This window comes from Dermacentor variabilis, chromosome 3 (assembly GCF_050947875.1).
Source record: "Dermacentor variabilis isolate Ectoservices chromosome 3, ASM5094787v1, whole genome shotgun sequence".
Lineage (NCBI taxonomy): Eukaryota > Metazoa > Arthropoda > Arachnida > Ixodida > Ixodidae > Dermacentor > Dermacentor variabilis.
This window is the reverse complement of record NC_134570.1, coordinates 94,941,953-94,960,124: the sequence shown is the minus strand read 5'-3', so window position 1 is coordinate 94,960,124 and position 18,172 is coordinate 94,941,953. Positions and strand designations below refer to the sequence as shown.

At 45.4% G+C, this 18,172-nt stretch overlaps 1 long non-coding RNA gene across 1 annotated transcript; it reads left to right on the top strand.

Moving 5' to 3' along the window:
* The first annotated feature begins 3,712 nt into the window (after positions 1 to 3,712).
* Positions 3,713 to 17,583, top strand: LOC142574056 (uncharacterized). The gene is made up of 4 exons (XR_012826403.1): positions 3,713 to 3,865; positions 11,364 to 11,446; positions 11,622 to 11,657; positions 17,312 to 17,583. It is a non-coding gene; the product is annotated as an uncharacterized LOC142574056 (long non-coding RNA).
* Positions 17,584 to 18,172: the final 589 nt, after the last annotated feature.

Genomic DNA, 18,172 nt, shown 5'->3' with positions numbered 1-18,172 from the left:
GCAGGTATAACGGTGTCTTCTGAAACAGAGATTTTGCGACAATGGTCCGTATGGTCAGTGATAATATCGGTCGAAAACTTAAACAGCTCGATTTCGGTGCGGGCGCAGTCAATGATCGCATGATGTATGGAGAGAAATTCCCAACCTAATATGACGTCGTGTGAACATGATGGCAACACGATGAATTCTATGATATAGAGGACCTCCTGAATTACGACACGAGCAGCGCAGGCGCCGGATGGCTCGACGTGCTGTGCGTTGGCAGTTCGAAGAGACAGTCCAGAAAGTGGCGTCGTCACTTTTCCTATCTTGTGAGAAATACGGGAATCTATCGCTGAAAGTGCATCGCCGGTGTCGACAAGTGCTAGCGTCAATGTTCATTCTATTGTGACTTCAATAAAGTTCTTCGAGGAAGTGTGAGGCCTTATACATTTCGCTGGTACCACAGTTCTCGCCTCCTGAACTGCGATATTTAGTTTTTCTGGCGCAAAGGGCTCCCACGCCGGTGCATGGGGGAAAGCGAGCGGCGGCGAGGAGAAGGTGAACGGCGAGCGGCAGATAATGCGGTGCCGACGACAGGAGCAGATTCAAAAGTGTCCGAATAGTTGCGGCGTTGTTGGAAACGTGGCGCATATGGACGCACATTGTTGGGGACGTTCGGTGTAAGCAGGTGATAGTGACGTGCTATGTGTCCAGAACGACCACAATAAAAACAAATCGGGCGATTTTCTTCCGTGCGCCAATGACCTTGAGGTCGGGCATACTGCACCAGTAGCCGAACTGGAGCGGATACGGGCGGGCGCAAAGGCGGGCGAAAAGGACCGTAGGTCTGTGGTGCAGGCCTCGAAGCGACGTCGGCGTACGTCAAGGGAGCGGCAGCTGGAGTCTGCTGGAGAGAAGGTGGAATGTGGTCGGCTACCTGCTCCTTGATGACAGATCGGAAAGCGGGCGCCAACGGAGAATTCGACTGGCCGTGTGTAAAAGGAATCAGAGAAAGCTGACGAGCCACTTCTTCACGGACGAACTCCTTGATCTGTAGCAGTAGCGACGTGTTATCCGGGGAAACAGCCAAGCTCGACATTAAAGTCGCCTGAGGAGGAGATTGGCGTGTGGCTATGCGTTCTTTGCGGAGTTCGTCGAAGCTTTGGCAGAGACTGACGAGTTCACAGACTGTCGCCGGATTTTTCGCCAACAGCATCTGGAAGGCGTCGTCTTCAATGCCTTTTAAGATATAACGGATCTTCTGGGCATCAGCCATTGTGACGTCTACGCGGTTGCAGAGGTCGACAACATCTTCTATAGAACTTGTAGTTGTCTCCCCGCACTGTTGCGCACGACTGCGCAAACGTTACTCGGCGCGAAGCTTGCGAACGGCGGGGCGCCCGAATACTTCCGTCATGTTAGTTTTGAAGGCTGTCCACGTCGTGAGATCACGTTCATGGTTGCGGTGACGGGACTGTGACGAAGAAGGTCGGCAGGCTGAATAGCCCCGTTGCCATCGCGTGGCTCGTACCCAGTTCGTTCGCTGGCTGCGCCCTACCTGCTGTTGCCGCGTTGGTCGCTGCTTCTCTACGACCCCTTTACAATTGGTGGAGCTGCTGGGTACAACCGGAATTCTGGAACTTCGCAACCGGACACTGCAGCCTGCCGACCTTCTTCGTTACAATATATATATATATATATATATATATATATATATATATATATATATATATATATATATATATATATATATATTATATATATTGTCACAGGGCTTGTTAGTGGGCCCCTTGGTGCGCATTGTAGCTGTTGTGGCTTTCTGTGGGCCATTTACCTCCCGTGCGTAATCGCGCATATAAAATATAGGCTTATTTAGTAAACTCAATCGAAGCTCAATAATTTTTGAAGCGGGTGGCAAGTGTCGCAGTATGGCCTTAGTGATCTTGTCCAATAGGGAGTGCAAGTTTTTTCATTGAATGAGTGACAGTTGTGAGGGGATGCACCTACAGATTGAATTTTCGCGGTTTCACCCAGGTCCCCTCATTTATCTATTTTTAATGTGATTACCACTCTTCGCCTACCTCAGACGTTTTCAGTCTGTCTGTCTGTCTGTCTGTCTGTCTGTCTGTCCTCTTAAAGGTATACTGAGAAATCTTTGTCGCCGATAGTTTTAGCACAAATGAAAGCTTGGGTTCTGAAAGTGCTTGACAAAACCGTGCTTTCAGGCAGAAACTAACGCAAAATAATGAATTTAACGCATTTTCGGCAATATACTGCGTCTAGCGGCCGCGCCGTGTACTAGAGCGAGTGACGTGTCTGTGACGTTTTCTGTGCCGGATTCCGGCGTGCCAATCATCGCCCGCGTCTGTCCACCCGCATGGGCGGCGGGAGACGGCAGTGAACGACGCCTCAACTACGCAGTTACTCGCGGCCGCATAATTCCTTCGGCAACCGAATCTTGAGAACAACTCTTCAATATAGTCGTTTGTGTTGTGTGCTGCTTTGTAATATGGTTAGAGAAGCCCCAGGCACAATGCAGGAGAATGCCACTATGTTGCTGCGCGCAAGGGTGTGAAAAAAGTGTCGTCGGGAGAGACAAGCAGTGTCGTACCTTCCCGGCCGAGCCGAAGTTTCCAAGGATATGGATTCACGCTGCGCGCCATCGCAGCCAACATGGGTACCGTCAAAGCGTGGCTTTCTATGCGCCGAAAACTTCGAGGACAGTGGCTATCAGGCGATCCCTGCTTTGCTGCAGAGCTGCGGCGTGTCAGCGAAAGGACGCTGTGGTACCGTAGTAGCTGGGTCTTTCAATACTTTTTATCTGGTCAGATAGATAGTGTTATAAAGGAGGGAAAGACGCTTGATTCTGCAGCCCCTAAGAGAGCGCAACCATCTGGTCATAGGGTAATACTACGGGAGAGCTTCATACATCGCCCGCAGTGGACGCACCATAGCGCTGGCACAAGTGCGCTGGCACAATTGCGATTTTAACGCCGTCCTCAAACTCTCGTCAGGTCGTCGTGTCACTTAATCATCGTCACAGAGTCGTTGTCATGCCATTCTCCGTACCCAAAGGTTTGGGTACTGAGAAGTGTATGCGCGGACCAGCCGACTGGCGTTTCATTACTCGCGTTGCTTTTTCTCACGGAGAAGCACTAGGAGCCCATATCACCTGGTTGCATCTATTCTTCTGATACCCCATTGTAGCTAGGCGGAAAGAGCGGGACGGCAAGACGAAGAGCCACATAGCTACACCTTCAATGAAATATGTCAAACGTGTTTTATGTGAGAAAGAAGAAATTCCCACATGGCGTCCTGAGGGCCCATGTGCGGTCGTATGGAGCTCGGTCTTGTCGCTTTCACCGGATCCTAGCACCCACCGGTATCCCGTGAAGTGCGATTCGCACTAAATTACTGCGCATAAGAGGATACCATATAAAATAATCGCCTGAATCACAGAAAAAAAGCCGTGAACACTGCTTTAAAAATAGGAATGGCTAGCAGGGAAGACATATTGCCGAGCATTCAACAATGCAATTGCCGTTCTCTTTTTTTTTATTCTTGTAGAGCACTTGCTTCATATGACAGTACATTCGAACTTGTTCACGCATGGAAATTGGCGGAGAGCGTTCAGAGAATAGAGCTTCTGATTCAAAAAAAGACAGTGCACTGTAAGGTATAAGTGGCACGGGGAAACAATTGTTCACGGATGCTGTGTACGTGTCCTAGTTTCCTTCATGTGCTTTCGTCCACGTGCCTTGAAGAAAACGTGGACATTGCTTGTAGTGGCAGCAAGCTGACCTAAATTAAACACGATATTATTAAGCTGCTGAAGATTAAATTTTGATAAACTCAGCACCTCCGGTTTCAACACAGCAGTCAGGTGAGCTTTTACCACTTTTTTGGAGTGTGAATAAAATTACAAGTACTGCATTATAACTAAGCGAGGCGCCCAAATGTTAGGTCATTAAGACTTTCTTCTGTAAAATCTCACGCCAGATTTTCTGACGTCAAATTCTGGCTCCTTGTTTGCTTTCTTTAGTGATAACATGTGCAAGCCCCTCTTTCCGTTCACTATGCCATTTGTGGATTGCTCGTCATTTGCACAATTTAGAACGCTTCTACCTTTGGTGCCCAAGGCAGGGAGGGCATGTTGCTTTTTATTTTGTGGGACGTAGATGATACTTACTGCTTGGGAAGGCATGTGTCTTTTCTAAAAGTGACGAAACACTGGGAAAGCTTTTTAGAAGGAGAAAGCTCAACAGAAAATAAAAAAATTCTATTTAGCATTACTGTCATGTTGTACTCGCATGGTTATCAATTCGAATAGCTTTCTTTGGCTCCTCTTATTATTGGGCAAAGAAGAACGGGGAGAAGGAACTAGTTTAATTTCACAAATGTAACAAGGAAATAGTTGACCGAGGTCCAGTTTTCATCGAATTTAACGCGGAATGAGCGGGGAAACAAAACACATAGGTTAGAAAACTGTATTGCGTGTGTCCGCATTCAACGTACCACGTTACGCAAATGTAAAAACTCGTGATCTGTGAGGACTATTGATGGTTGGCTTATGCATTCGTCTTTTAGTTTTGTAAGTTAACACACTTGCACTATATCGCGGTTTAATTGTTCACTTCCCCTTGTTAGGATATGTGCACTTGAAATTGGTGCGGTGCATTTCAACTCGGGGCAATGTACAGCCACGTTCGAGAGAGTTGAGCTTTAGAGAGACAGTTTATGCTCCTGAAGACGTGCGACGACGCACCTTCAAATTTGTCCCACTTCATATTTTACGCACGACAATAGTATCTGGTCAAGAGTGGCTGCCTTACGGGGAACGTTGGAATAAGTGTGCTTCATTTGGCATCCGCCTTGACGTGTGGAAAAAAAACTTTCAGAAGCCTCCGTGTTTTTCATCGCGCAGTTATAACATGAATTTGAAGCAACGTGCCCGACTTTCGGTTATTTTTTTGCGTTTTCGGTTGTTCTCCTGATTGGCAGGTCCATCGATTGGCCTATGGCTAGTGGTTGGTTGTCGTACTCGGTAAGGAAAACGTTCATTCCCTCACTCCTTTGCTCTCAGTTGCTCGTTTTTTTCATGCGCTCATCGTTTGTTCGTTCTGGCTATCCGCTTACATTAACGACCATCCAACGGTTTCTGAACAATGTTTCATATGAAGTAGTCTACGGACTGAAAAGGATGAAAAATCCCACTGAGCAGCCGCCGCTTCTTCGGTGAGATATTATTTTCTGCTTCCTTTGAAGAATCAGTGCTGTATTGAGACTTTGCTGTTTTCCAGAGAGAAAAGACATCCTGTGAGATAGCTATGGGCTAAAGATCACGCACAATATCGGGTGGTTTTACATCTACACCTACCACGGCGGTAGGCAGCAAAGAACAGCGGCACGAGACATATGTCCGCCAGCTCGTTCCTAGGCGCATGAGTGCCGCAGAATTGACGCCGCTCTCTGAAGTGCCACAACACGCGCCTAATGTCATCAAGCCAGCGAAGCTAGTATTCAGCGCCGCACTACCTTCCAGCGCACATTCAGCAAATATGGCTGAGACAAGCGAAAACGAAGCGAAGAAACCATGGGTCGACAAAGACAGGACACCTGCCTATGAGCTAAGCGAAGAGGAATACATACGCTGCGATGATATGCCGTTCTCCTTGGCAATGTATAAAAAGAAGGGGCCTGAGGGAATTGCAGTTGTTTTAGAGCCTCACAGGAAGGCCGCAACTTCTGGCAAGTGATTCCAAATCGCGCTGCGTCAGAAATTGTTTGCTCGGCAAAGGAAAATGTGCGCTAATTCCGTCTGAATAGAGATGATAGTTTCTTTGTCAACGCTATTTCAGTCTCACCTGCAAGACATCTACTGTCGATGAGTGAAATGGCTTGTTTGGGAGTCAAGCCATTCATCCCGGCGTCCTATACCAAGAATGTTCGCAAGATACGCCATGTGCCAGTTGAGTATACGGAAGAACAACTGGTTGACTTTCTGAAGGATTTTGGCGTGACATCTGGTCGTGTCAGGCGCGATACAATCGCAAGGAAGACGGAGCGATAGAATCATGGCCCCTAAGAACCGTCATTCTCCATTTAAGAGAAAACAAACCAATGTCACAAAGAGTGCACTTGGGTTTCACGAGTCATCCCGTTGAAGAATAATATGGTCCTGCTATGAGAGGCTACAACTGCCAGAGATTCGGACATTTAGCGAAGAACTGCTGCAGTCCACGTCGTTGCAAGATATGCTCAAAAGAGCACAACCATTTAAAGTGCAAGTCTGTGTGTCAGCCATCATCATCATCATCATCAGCCTGGTTACGCCCACTGCAGGGCAAAGGCCTCTCCCATACTTCTCCAACAACCCCGGTCATGTACTAATTGTGGCCATGCCGTCCCTGCAAACTTCTTAATCTCATCCGCCCACCTGACTTTCTGCCGCCCCCTGCTACGCTTCCCTTCTCTTGGGATCCAGTCCGTAACCCTTAATGACCATCGGTTATCTTCCCTCCTCATTACATGTCCTGCCCATGCCCATTTCTTTTTCTTGATTTCAACTAAGATGTCATTAACTCGCGTTTGTTCCCTCACCCAATCTGCTCTTTTCTTATCCCTTAACGTTACACCTATCATTCTTCTTTCCATAGCTCGTTGTGTCGTCCTCAATTTGAGTAGAACCCTTTTCGTCAGCCTCCAGGTTTCTGCCCCGTAGGTGAGTACTGGTAAGACACAGCTATTATATGCTTTTCTCTTGAGGGATAACGGCAACCTGCTGTTCATGATTTGGGAATGCCTGCCAAACGCACTCCAGCCCATTCTTATTCTTCTGATTATTTCCGTCTCATGATCCGGATCCGCCATCACTACCTGCCCTAAGTAGATGTATTCCCTTACGACTTCCAGTGCCTCGCTGCCTATTGTAAATTGCTGTTCTCTCCCGAGACTGTTAAGCATTACTTTAGTTTTCTGCATATTAATTTTTAGACCCACTCTTCTGCTTTGCCTCTCCAGGTCAGTGAGCATGCATTGCAATTGGTCCCCTGAGTTACTAAGCAAGGCAATATCATCAGCGAATCGCAAGTTACTAAGGTATTCTCCATTAACTTTTATCCCCAATTCTTCCCAATCCAGGTCTCTGAATACCTCCTGTAAACACGCTGTGAATAGCATTGGAGATATCGTATCTCCCTGCCTGACGCCTTTCTTTATTGGGATTTTGTTGCTTGCTTTATGGAGGACTACGGTGGCTGTGGAGCCGCTATAGATATCTTCCAGTATTTTTACATATGGCTCATCTACACCCTGATTCCGTAATGCCTCCATGACTGCTGAGGTTTCGACTGAATCAAACGCTTTCTCGTAATCAATGAAAGCTATATACAACGGTTGCTTATATTCTGCACATTTCTCTATCACTTGATTGATAGTGTGAATATGGTCTATTGTTGAGTAGCCTTTACGGAATCCTGCCTGGTCCTTTGGTTGACAGAAGTATAAGGTGTTCCTGATTCTATTTGCAATTACCTTAGTAAATACTTTGTAGGCAACGGACAGTAAGCTGATCGGTCTATAATTTTTCAACTCTTTGGCGTCCCCTTTCTTATGGATTAGGATTATGTTAGCGTTCTTCCAAGATTCCGGTACGCTCGAGGTGATGAGGCATTGCGTATACAGGGTGGCCAGTTTCTCTAGAACAATCTGTCCACCATCCTTCAACAAATCTGCTGTTACCTGATCCTCCCCAGCTGCCTTCCCCCTTTGCATATCTCCTAAGGCTTTCTTTACTTCTTCCGGCGTTACCTTCGGGATTTCGAATTCCTCTAGCCTATTTTCTCTTCCATTATCGTCGTGGGTGCCACTGGTACTGTATAAATCTCTATAGAACTCCTCAGCCACTTGAACTATCTCATCCATATTAGTAATGATATTGCCGGCTTTGTCTCTTAACGCATACATCAGCCAAAGTGTGTCAGCCAAAGTGTGTCAACTGTGGCGGAAACCACACAGCTTCTTACTCCGGGTGCCCCCAGAGCAGAGCTTTCTCAAAGTTACATAGACATGAGTTGAAATGCGGAAGGCTGCCTCCCCGTAATGCACCACCACCCAACCTTGACACCGTAAGATATGCGCCTCCAAATTCCAGCAAAGAAAAAGAGAACGGGGCGCCCTGTCCCGTTTTCTTCTCTTGTGTGTGTCTGTTTATTTGGCGTCTTCATATTTTATAATCAGCAGCTACCAACTAGCCCAACAAGAAGTGCAAGGGGACAGTTTGAACTATTCTGCAGCTCTAAAGCCCTCAGGTGGACAACCTTTTGACAACTTCATCTGCAGAGAATACTGCTCAGATCCATCATCAGAGAATACTGCTCATCTTGCCTAGGCAACGAATGAAACTCGTCGGCCTTCTCAGCAATGGTCTCTACCATTGACGCAGCAACCTCATCTAACATCTCAGCGACTACATCAGCATTCGTCACAACCACACCTGTCATAGCAGCGACCATCCCAGTCAGCTCTTCAGCGACGTGCTTCTATCACACATGGACCTTCAGCGTCGTTTGGTGATTATGCATCTTTCTGTGGCTCATATACAAGACATTGAAACAACGCTGCAAGAAGGTTTTGATAGTATCGACACCTTTTTAAAAGAAAGAGGCACGAGTCTTTCATACGCAAAGACAGCTGTACTTCCTTTCATTAGACGACAGCTGAATAATTTCCTACTTACTCTTAATGGGCAAACTTTGATGTTCGTGAAAGAGCATAAATATATTGGAGTTATTCTTGACCGCCAGCGGGCATGGGCATCACACATCCGCGCATTTGAAAAGCTGACTAATGCTGGCTGTAATAAACGAACTTCGGCGACTCACTGGCACAACTAGGGAGGGGGGGGGAGGAATCCGTCTCTTCACTATTGCAAGTTTACAACTCACTCATAAAACAAAAAAAAAGATTGCTTATTCGGCACCTATTCTCCATGGTTTATCACAAACTTCAGAGGAACGTCTTCAACGTTTACTGGCAAGGGGGCTGCGAATTTGTCTTGGAGATCCGCAGGGTACCTCGAGTTCTATATTAATTGCTGAAGTGCGTCACCCACTATTTCCAGTCATACGAACGGTTGAAACATGCCGACATAGTTATCCCATCTTCACCCAACACGAGAAGCATTCGTTGAACCTCGCGCTTACCGAACGAAACAAAAGCAAAATTCACGGTGCTGTTGGAGAACATAAATCATTATTACCAATATTTGAATTATGCAAAGTGGATGTTATTTGCCCTCCTTGGATGTTAACAAGTCCTAAAATACAATTATCGGTCGACGGGATGATATCTAAGAGAGACATGTTCATGGCAGCCGCACAGCAACTCGCACGTGCTCTTCCAAATTTACTCATTATATCCCCAGTACATCCACGTATATTCAGTTGGTTCGTTTCATAAAAATTCCTCGACTTCATCATTCGTGATTCCAGATTTAGCGCTAAAGTAAACATTTAAATTATCCAGAGAGACATCTTCCACCATGGCAGAACTGTTTGGAATCCTATGTGCTTTGCATTTCATAACATCAAAAAAGCATTCGCAAGAATGGGCTATTTTTAGCGATTCACAAGCTGCTCTCACACTACTACAGAGCAATAAGAAAAATTCTTTGAACAGTTTGCTTTTTTATGAGACGCTCAAAGAACATACAAAAGCAAGTGCAGTGAACCACGTAACTAAATTTCAATGGATACCAGGGCACTGCAATATTCCTGGTAATACTGCAGGTAATACTGTTGGACTGTATAGTTTTTATTCATCTGGTGTACAACTGAGTTTCAGATTTTGCGTCAGTATTATCCCTTTTTACGCAAATTTGGTTCCTTTGCGAAGTGGCAAGGTGTAGCCGGTGCCGCCATAAAGGCACCAACCTTTCCTAATATTCATTTCAATAAAAATAGTCTAAGGTATGTACACTATAGCCTCCTTCAATAATCCTTGTAAAGCATGAGGCCACCAACTAATAGTAACGTCTAAGAAACATGCAAGCGAACACTTTTCATGAATAGCCAAGTATTTCTATTAGAAATGATTGCAAAGTTCCCTAAAGCATCCGCCGATCCTCAGCAAATGTCGAATTTCGGGATACCCACCGTGGTTGCTTAGTAGTTATGCTAATGGGCTGCTAAGCACGAGGTCGTGGGGTCGAATCCCGGCCTCGTCGGCCGCATTTAGCTGCGGGCGAAAAAAACACATCTACTTAAATTTATGGTCATGTTAAAGAGCCGCAAGTGATCAAAACTTACGGAGTCCCTTACGACGGCATACCTCATAATCAGATCGCGGTTTTGGCACATAGAACCCCCTATTTTCTGTGGCATCCCGGGATAGTTCATAGCTCACAAAAGCTGCCTCCTTAAAAGAGCCCCGAAACACCTTTTCTGTAAAGCTCATCAGCAGGCTTCAATAAGTATGATGCCTTTCAAGGAACATGTTTTGAAATTTATTTGTAAACGTCCATAACATTAAGCAACATATAAAGAGCGTAATGTTCACTACCACATAGCTCATCAGTTCCTCGCATCTGGGGACGTACAAATAGCAATGTCTCGCGTATCTCTAGCTCTTCTTTTGCCTTTTGGTAACCTTTCGAGGTTACCATAGACTAGAGGCGTCAGGCAGCGACAAGAAAGCGGTGAGAGGATCTGCTAGACTCATTGACAATCACCATTTCTCTCTATCCTTATTCTAGCAAGGCATGCATTTGCGCCAGCTGAAGATCGCAAGTATTTCATTGCCATGAACAATCACCCAGTAGCAGCTGTGCACTGGTCGCTGCCCCTACTTTACCTTCATCGCTGACGCCACATAGACTCAGGTGCGTCGCGCGTAGGCCTCGTAAGCTACTGGAGAGAGTGGGCAACCTATCGTGAACTTGTCTCTTCTTCTTGTGTTTCACTTCCCCTTTTTTACAGTCCAGGGTTGCCTAGCTGGATCAGCCTGAATCAGCTTTCTGTGCTTTCTTCTCGCTGCCATTTGTTTGGCTAAATTGTAGAATCCCTCTGCATGCAGTCCAGTAAGGTTTGGCCCGCGATGCTATTTGCTGCAGTATTTTTCACCATGTTTAAGACGTGCTTCGTTCCCTTTTATGAATTATGTACAGCAAGCCAGAACTTAAATTTTTTTTGGTATCTTTTTTACCGGAAAATGAGCAGCATTACCTTTTTTTCAGACAAAGGGTAACTAAAAGAGTATTTTTGAAAGAGCAAAGCAGACGCAGAACTTTCCCAATAGCTAATAACAGCGCACGTCCTGCGCTATACTGAAAGCCCGAAATTGAGTTGGAATAATAATACACACATTGCATTGTCTCTTTGCAGCTCAACGTGTAAAGAATTGAGAATACTTACACAGCAACTACCGCTGAGCTCACCAGCAAGTGTCATTTCAGGCTGCAGAAAGGGCAAGCAAGATTTCAGTTCCTTAGATAAAAATACTAAAAGTTTAGATCGTCTGGTTTTGCAAGTTGGCATCATTTTGGTGCGACCACGTCTGTTTAAAAGAAGGTGCCTAGCTGGTTACCTTGAGATTGCGTGTGGTTATGCAGAAGCAAATGACGTTTTTACTTATTTCTGCAGCAATATTCTTTGTGGTGAAAGTGGTTGCAGAAAGCAGTGAGTATATTTCTGTGCAGTTTCCTGATAATTAAAAATTTTGAAGCTGCTGCATCAGCTTGCTATAATGCACGTTTTCTTTGTTTTTATTTTTCTTACTGGAAATCCTAGCCTGCCCACGGACTGTCAGAGCTATCAGCATATTTTTGCTCTGACCATTGCAATAGATAGCAGACGACGGTTGTCTGGTTTACATGGCGCAATGTTCTGAAAGATACTGTTTGCCTTTACGTATTTTTCCTGTTCCAGGCGGTTAATATGCATTTAACCCTCATGTCTGTTATTTTGGCGCCTTCTGTGCTTGCTTCTTTAGTCTTCATGATTTTTTTAAAGCCAAGCGCAACAATCCTGCGCATATGGTTCTTTACTTGATACGTCTTTCACTATCTACCAGGTTTATAGGTGTGTGTTGTAAGCAGGTGGATGTCACCTTTCAGGCGTGTGAAATTGATGTTCGGCGAAGTGTAACACCACATGCAGCCGTTTCTTGCCTGTGAAGTATGTTCAAGCTTCGCTTATTGGGTCACATGCTTATCCCTTCTGATGCAAAGCTTGAGCGTTTGCCTTTCGATGTGAACGATTAGCAGATGGTGTAGATGCAATGTGTCCTATGCACGTGTCGCATATATAGTAATACGATCGTCGGGTCTTTGGTAGACGGGTCTCACTAGCTTTGAGGTCGCAACGTAAGCGCTTTTTTGGTCTAACGGGTGTGATATCGGTGGGTACCTTCGGTCGTAAATGGCAATGCGCTACGATCGCGATATTATTTACGTACGTGTAGGAATTCTGCCTAAATATTGAAGAAACAGAGCAAGCCTAATTACAGCAGTTAAGTGGCACAAAAAGCGAGAGTGGGACGTAAACTGCGCTTTGCGAATACATACTATGGGAACAGGCCGTCATTACACTATGCAAGCTTTGTGGTTGGGTCGGCGACTTGTTCATCGAGAATTCGCTATCTCAGAGGCTGCCCTTATTGGTTTCGTTAAGTTGTGGCCGGGTAACTGCGAGTGGCTGCGAGCAGATGGTGGCAGTTAGGAGAATAAGTACCAGCCATGGTGCTTCAGGTGAAACCTCGGACTGTCTCGGACACTCCCACGCAGCTGGATCACATAACTGCGACGTGCCCATCTGTCGGAGCTGCTCAGAGCGAAAGCCGCGGACCGTTTGCTGACACTCTGAGATGTCATAATCAAAAAAGCTTATTGAGCTCATAGAGAATGAATTTAAAACAATATTCAAGCACCACTTTAGCCTTTCTGATTACCATAGTTAAGCCCTTATAGATAGATGTACCTCAACTCGCACCTGTAAAGTTAAGACGTAATAAATCAGACATTTTGTCCTGTACGTTTGTTCATGGTACGACAGATTGTCTAAACCTCATTGATCATATGCAATTTTGCGTATCACATAACTAAACTATGCAATATTTCACGTCGTCTACAAGGTCTTGTCGCCTTGGTATATACTGTGGCTCGACATAAGAAAATATGTAATAAGTATTCTGCATGTATTGAGAATTTTTGACTTCACTCCGTGTGTTCTGTCAAGTGTAGATAACTTTACTGTATGATTAGCTCGATTAATAATTGCATTACTGCAAATATTTTATTCTACTATTATACTCAATAAGGCTGCAAGGTATATCGATTTGCAACGAACTCTGAGGATTGCATTGGTTTCGAGATATGTGCCGTCAAACTTGCGGTAAAAGTGCGCTGTCGTTTCCTATACTTTTAAAGAAAAACACAGTTGTATGTACTGAAGCACGAAAGAAGCTGAAACGCCAATGGATTTCACAGGACGCTTCGGAAGTTATCTCGAAGCTGGTGTAGTTCACATAATTCGTTCCAAGTGAATACGCCTTGCGAAGTCACCGGCTACAACCCGTTAATTTAGATATCAACTGTGAAGCAACTAATAAAACGTTAACTTAGTGATTATGTTACCTATTCAAATAATCATTTAACTTCTCTTAGAAGTAATGCCCGTTTCATAGAGTAAATTATCTCAGTGGTTAGAATGGTGCTATCTGCCGCAGGTACTCTTTAAATATTTGGGGCACCTAAAAAATACATTCACTCGTGTCCCCGACCAGTGAAAGTGGACGTCCAGTTAAGCTGGTGAAAGCCACCACTACAACGGCTGAGGGGTTATACAATGGTTTATTGCTATAGAGTAATGGTAGTCATGGTGATTTAGAGTAATTAGACAACTGAAAATTTTGATAGCATGCCGCCTCTGGTCGTATTGACGCTTCTATTCACTTTGCCGCTCCTCGTATCACGCGCTGGTCCTACGGAGTCGTAACAGCGCGTTACGTACCCATAGCGGTGCTGCAACAACTGTGAAATCAGTAGCGGCGCTGGTTCTTTTATATACCATCACCGCGCCAGTTTATGCGACAGTAATAACTACCGGAAAACGTATGCGAGGAGCGCTACGTTTTCGTATTGTTAACAGGAGCGCCTTGTCATCATTGTTTTGTTTGGATGCTTATTTTGTGTTTGTTCTTTATTGAAACGAACGCTATGCTGTATGTTGTATGCGTGGCACCAAAATATGTATACCTTTTTCGCATAAATTGCTGAAACTTTTTTGTAATCACTGAGCATATTTATTTTTTTCGTAAGCACGCGCCGCGAAAGATCCCGACCAACTAGAGGCTACCTGTTATTATACAATGACCGCCTCTCTAATCGTAGAACTATAGTTCTTTCTAGCACTCTTAATATATTGTAGCTATGGCTACTTCTTTGCTGGCATGATGGTGTTTAGTGTTTCTGTTCAAGCTCCCTCAAGGTAATTTCCCGTCCTCGAACTACACAGTGGCGTCGTGATTTGGGTTCCGATTCAAATCACCGGGTAGCCCGTACAATTTTACGTTCTTGCCTGTCAAAGCCAACATTCACCTCTGCATAGGATACAAAATATTTATAACTGCTGATTTTGTTTCTTGTGAAATTTCTCATATTTCGTTATTGTAGTATTGTTGCAGGCCTCGCATTTCTTTCTTGCCTTACTTTCCTTCATTGTAGGCAGCTTTCTTTTCTTTATTTCTATCGGGAACTTATTTTGCCTTCTGTTATAGGGCCCTATAACGTAAAACTATTCCAATATGTTTCTATTCCATTCTCCTGACGTCAAATTTGCGTAACCACCAACGCAAGCACCGGGCGGTCACCCGCAGGGTTGTCTGAACAAACCAATCAAACGCTCTCCTCGTTCATAGGAGGTCAATTTTGTTCGCTTGAAAAACGAATAACATTGCCTACACTGAGCGGCTTGTCGTACCTAATTGGCTGACAAGAGGCAAGGAGAACGCTCAAGTGGAGAGGGATTCGATGGGGCCGAGTCACTGCACTAAAAGTCGATAACCGGATGAAGAGGGTGGTGCCGGCGTCTACGATTGGTCGGTTTTGCCGTACTTAGCTTGCGGTGGCTGGTCGAAAATCACGGCGGCATGCAACGGAAGCTCAAGAATGACGCTAAAACGGACCCTCAGCAAAGAAGAGTTGGCAGAATGAGGAGATAAACGTGCCGAAAGTCCTCGAAACGTTACACGGCCACGCCAGAAGTTTTATCATACGCAAATACACCCATGCTCTCCGGCAGGTGCGAGTAGCCAGCGTCTGAGCGATCGGCGGCAGCTATCTTTTATTCCTTTCGGAACGGGGCAGCCTGCGGCTATTCCGAAGAAAATTCAGTTTTGTTCGGCATATTGAGGCATCTTTATCGCGTACACGTCACTTTGACGCGGTGAGTTCTTGCGGTTTTGTGACGTCGCGTGACAGGCAGGTGAAGTGGGTGCAGCCCGAAAACGCTTTACCAATAGCCGAGGGCTAACGGCGAAAAGGGGTCGAATCAGAAATAACTGTTTTAGAGCGCAGCTCTTTGGCGTCCGTTCCTGGGTTTCGCGTCGTCGTCGGCGTTGTCGTCGGCCTCGTAACCAGCTCCGCCCCCCTTTCATCCCCCCAGCGCTAGCAGCGACCGACTGATACCGCTGGATGCCGCTGACGCCGCTAGAGAGTCAAGATAACGTGACTGCATAGAACACCGTCGCCGCCATGCAGAAAGAGGCGGAAAGGGTCCCCCCCCCTGTTCTTGTGTGGCGGATAGGGTGCTCTTCAGTTGCCGACGCGCCGGTTATTCGTTGTCCCTGAAAGCAACTCCGCAGCTGGGGTTGACTCACTATCGGCGTCAGCGGCATCAGTCAGTCGCTGCTATCTCTTCCCTCCTCCCTTTATCGTGTTGTCCGCTTGCTGCGCGCGCTTCTGCCCCCATCGTTTGCCGCTGGGTGTACACGCCGCCCCCCTCCCCCCTCTTCCTGCGAGTCTCCGGTTGTCAAAGCGCCGGCTCGAACTTAATTCCTTTCTTCGCTCCTCCTCCAATGCAACCCCTGTGCGGTGGCAATCAGAGAGCCAGATCGGTGGCGGCGGATCTGTATATGTGCACCGCCCGAGCCGAAATTGCCGCTGCCGTTCGCCCTGTGCGGTGGCAATCAGAGAGCCAGATCGGTGGCGGCTTGACATAAAGACAAACAGCAATTTCCTAACACTTATGCGGGAGAACATCCCGTTCCTCTCGCTCGTAACGCGTCCCACGGCTGTGACAACCTCGCGAGGCACTTGTATAGATCTCGTCTTTGAGAATCAAGCATTGGTGTACCAAGTCGAACATATATCAGTCTATTTCTCCGACCACAAAGCTTCCTTCATGACTGTCAAGAACTGTTAGTGGAGTCTTTGTTAAAGGAATACGTGTGAAAAATAAAAAAAACATTCTGTGATAGCGCATACATGTGTTGCTCGATTTCTTTGCCTCAATCTATCGAAAAGGTGAAACAGCTTATTTGCTGCGCTCAAACTTCGCATTAGGAAGTAACGTAATCGTCGGTAATTTTTTTCTTTTTTCTATCAAATCATGCATAATCAGTGTGTACACATCAAATCAGATGGGGAGGTATCGCGCTTCTCATGACGTCGCGTGACAGACAGGTTTAGGGGGGGTGGTCGAAAAAAGTTTTTGACCAATCGGGGAGGGCTGATAGCAGAATTGAAATAGAAAAGTTTGGAATAGTTTTACGTTATAGCGCCCATAATTTGAAATGTTGCGTCTCATAATGGTCGACCTTTTAGTATGCTGGAATTGTGTTATGCCAAAATGTTATGTTAGTTGTTTTTTTCTGTTCTTTTTCGTTTATATTTATTTACACTCTGTTAGAGGTGCTTAGGTCTCATTTTTACGTTACTTCGCATGAATTTAAGTATTTAGACCATAAAGTTGTTCTTGGACACCCTAAATAAAGGATTGATTGATTGACTCAATAATTATGTAATTTAGTGCCCTCCTTCTCAAGCTTTCTATGGAATGCGATTACGCTATTCCCGTTATTGACAAAAAATATAGACGATAAAGAGAGAAGACCGTCAAATTCATCAGGAAAATAAACGTCTTCATTTTGTCAGCACTGTGGAAGTAGACAGAGGCACCAAGAAACGGAGACATCTAAGGCTAGGTACAACTAAGACTTCTGTCAACTGTTTTTGCGAGCACTTAATCTATTGTTCGCTTACCGGGTAGGCACACTGACAAGCGAGGAAATCTTCTAGGCGCCAATTGTACAACACGTTTCCCCTTTTTCCCAGGTTCTGAAAGCGAAAAAAATTGTCCGGAACACGAAGAATTTAAAGAAAAACACATAAACCGTGGCGAGTGCCGCTGCTCCATCTTAAGCATTCGGGACAGTGGGAAGCCTCGCCGCTGTAGCCATGATATGGAATGGAAGTGCTGGTGCATCGACGGCTATTGTCGCAACAAATGCGGCACATGCGTCCCCAAAAAAGACTGTCCATAAAACTAAAGCCGTACGGAATTTCATTCATCTCGGTTCAGAAAATAAAGCCTATGAGCCTCAGTATCCGTGATCTGCGTACGCACTTTGGTTGAACGTGAATGCTGCTCTCTGTAAGATCTTTTTACCTACCAGTTCATTGCTGGTGCTTCTGTCGTAGCAGTCGTTTCTTGAATTATTTTGTTATATCCGCGTTCGTACATAGCTAACTACCCAAGAACTACTGTGTCTCATATCAGTCGCTACGATTAACAATTGGGCCATATAGGACAGGCAGCATACGAGTGAAAATGCTTTATATTAATTGCTAGGAATTGCACTTTTTTCCTTTAATGTGTTATTATCGGAAGTAGTAATAAAACCGCACTTGAGATTCCGTGGGCGTTTCATATTTCAAAAGAACTTTTATTATGTATTTACAATATTTCTGCTTCTTATTAAAGATAGAAATTCGTTTGCTCGACAATTCTTCAGTTTTACTTGTACGAACGTGAATGCATGCTCTTTCCAATTACTCTTTGCTGTCCTCAATAATATTGCCAGCAATGAGCCGGCTGCGTTTATTTCTTATGCTGCATTCTTTTGTCCAAAGCTCTGGGTAAATAGAATGAAATTTCACCCCACTCTGCAGTGGTCATTCGCCGACAATGAAGGC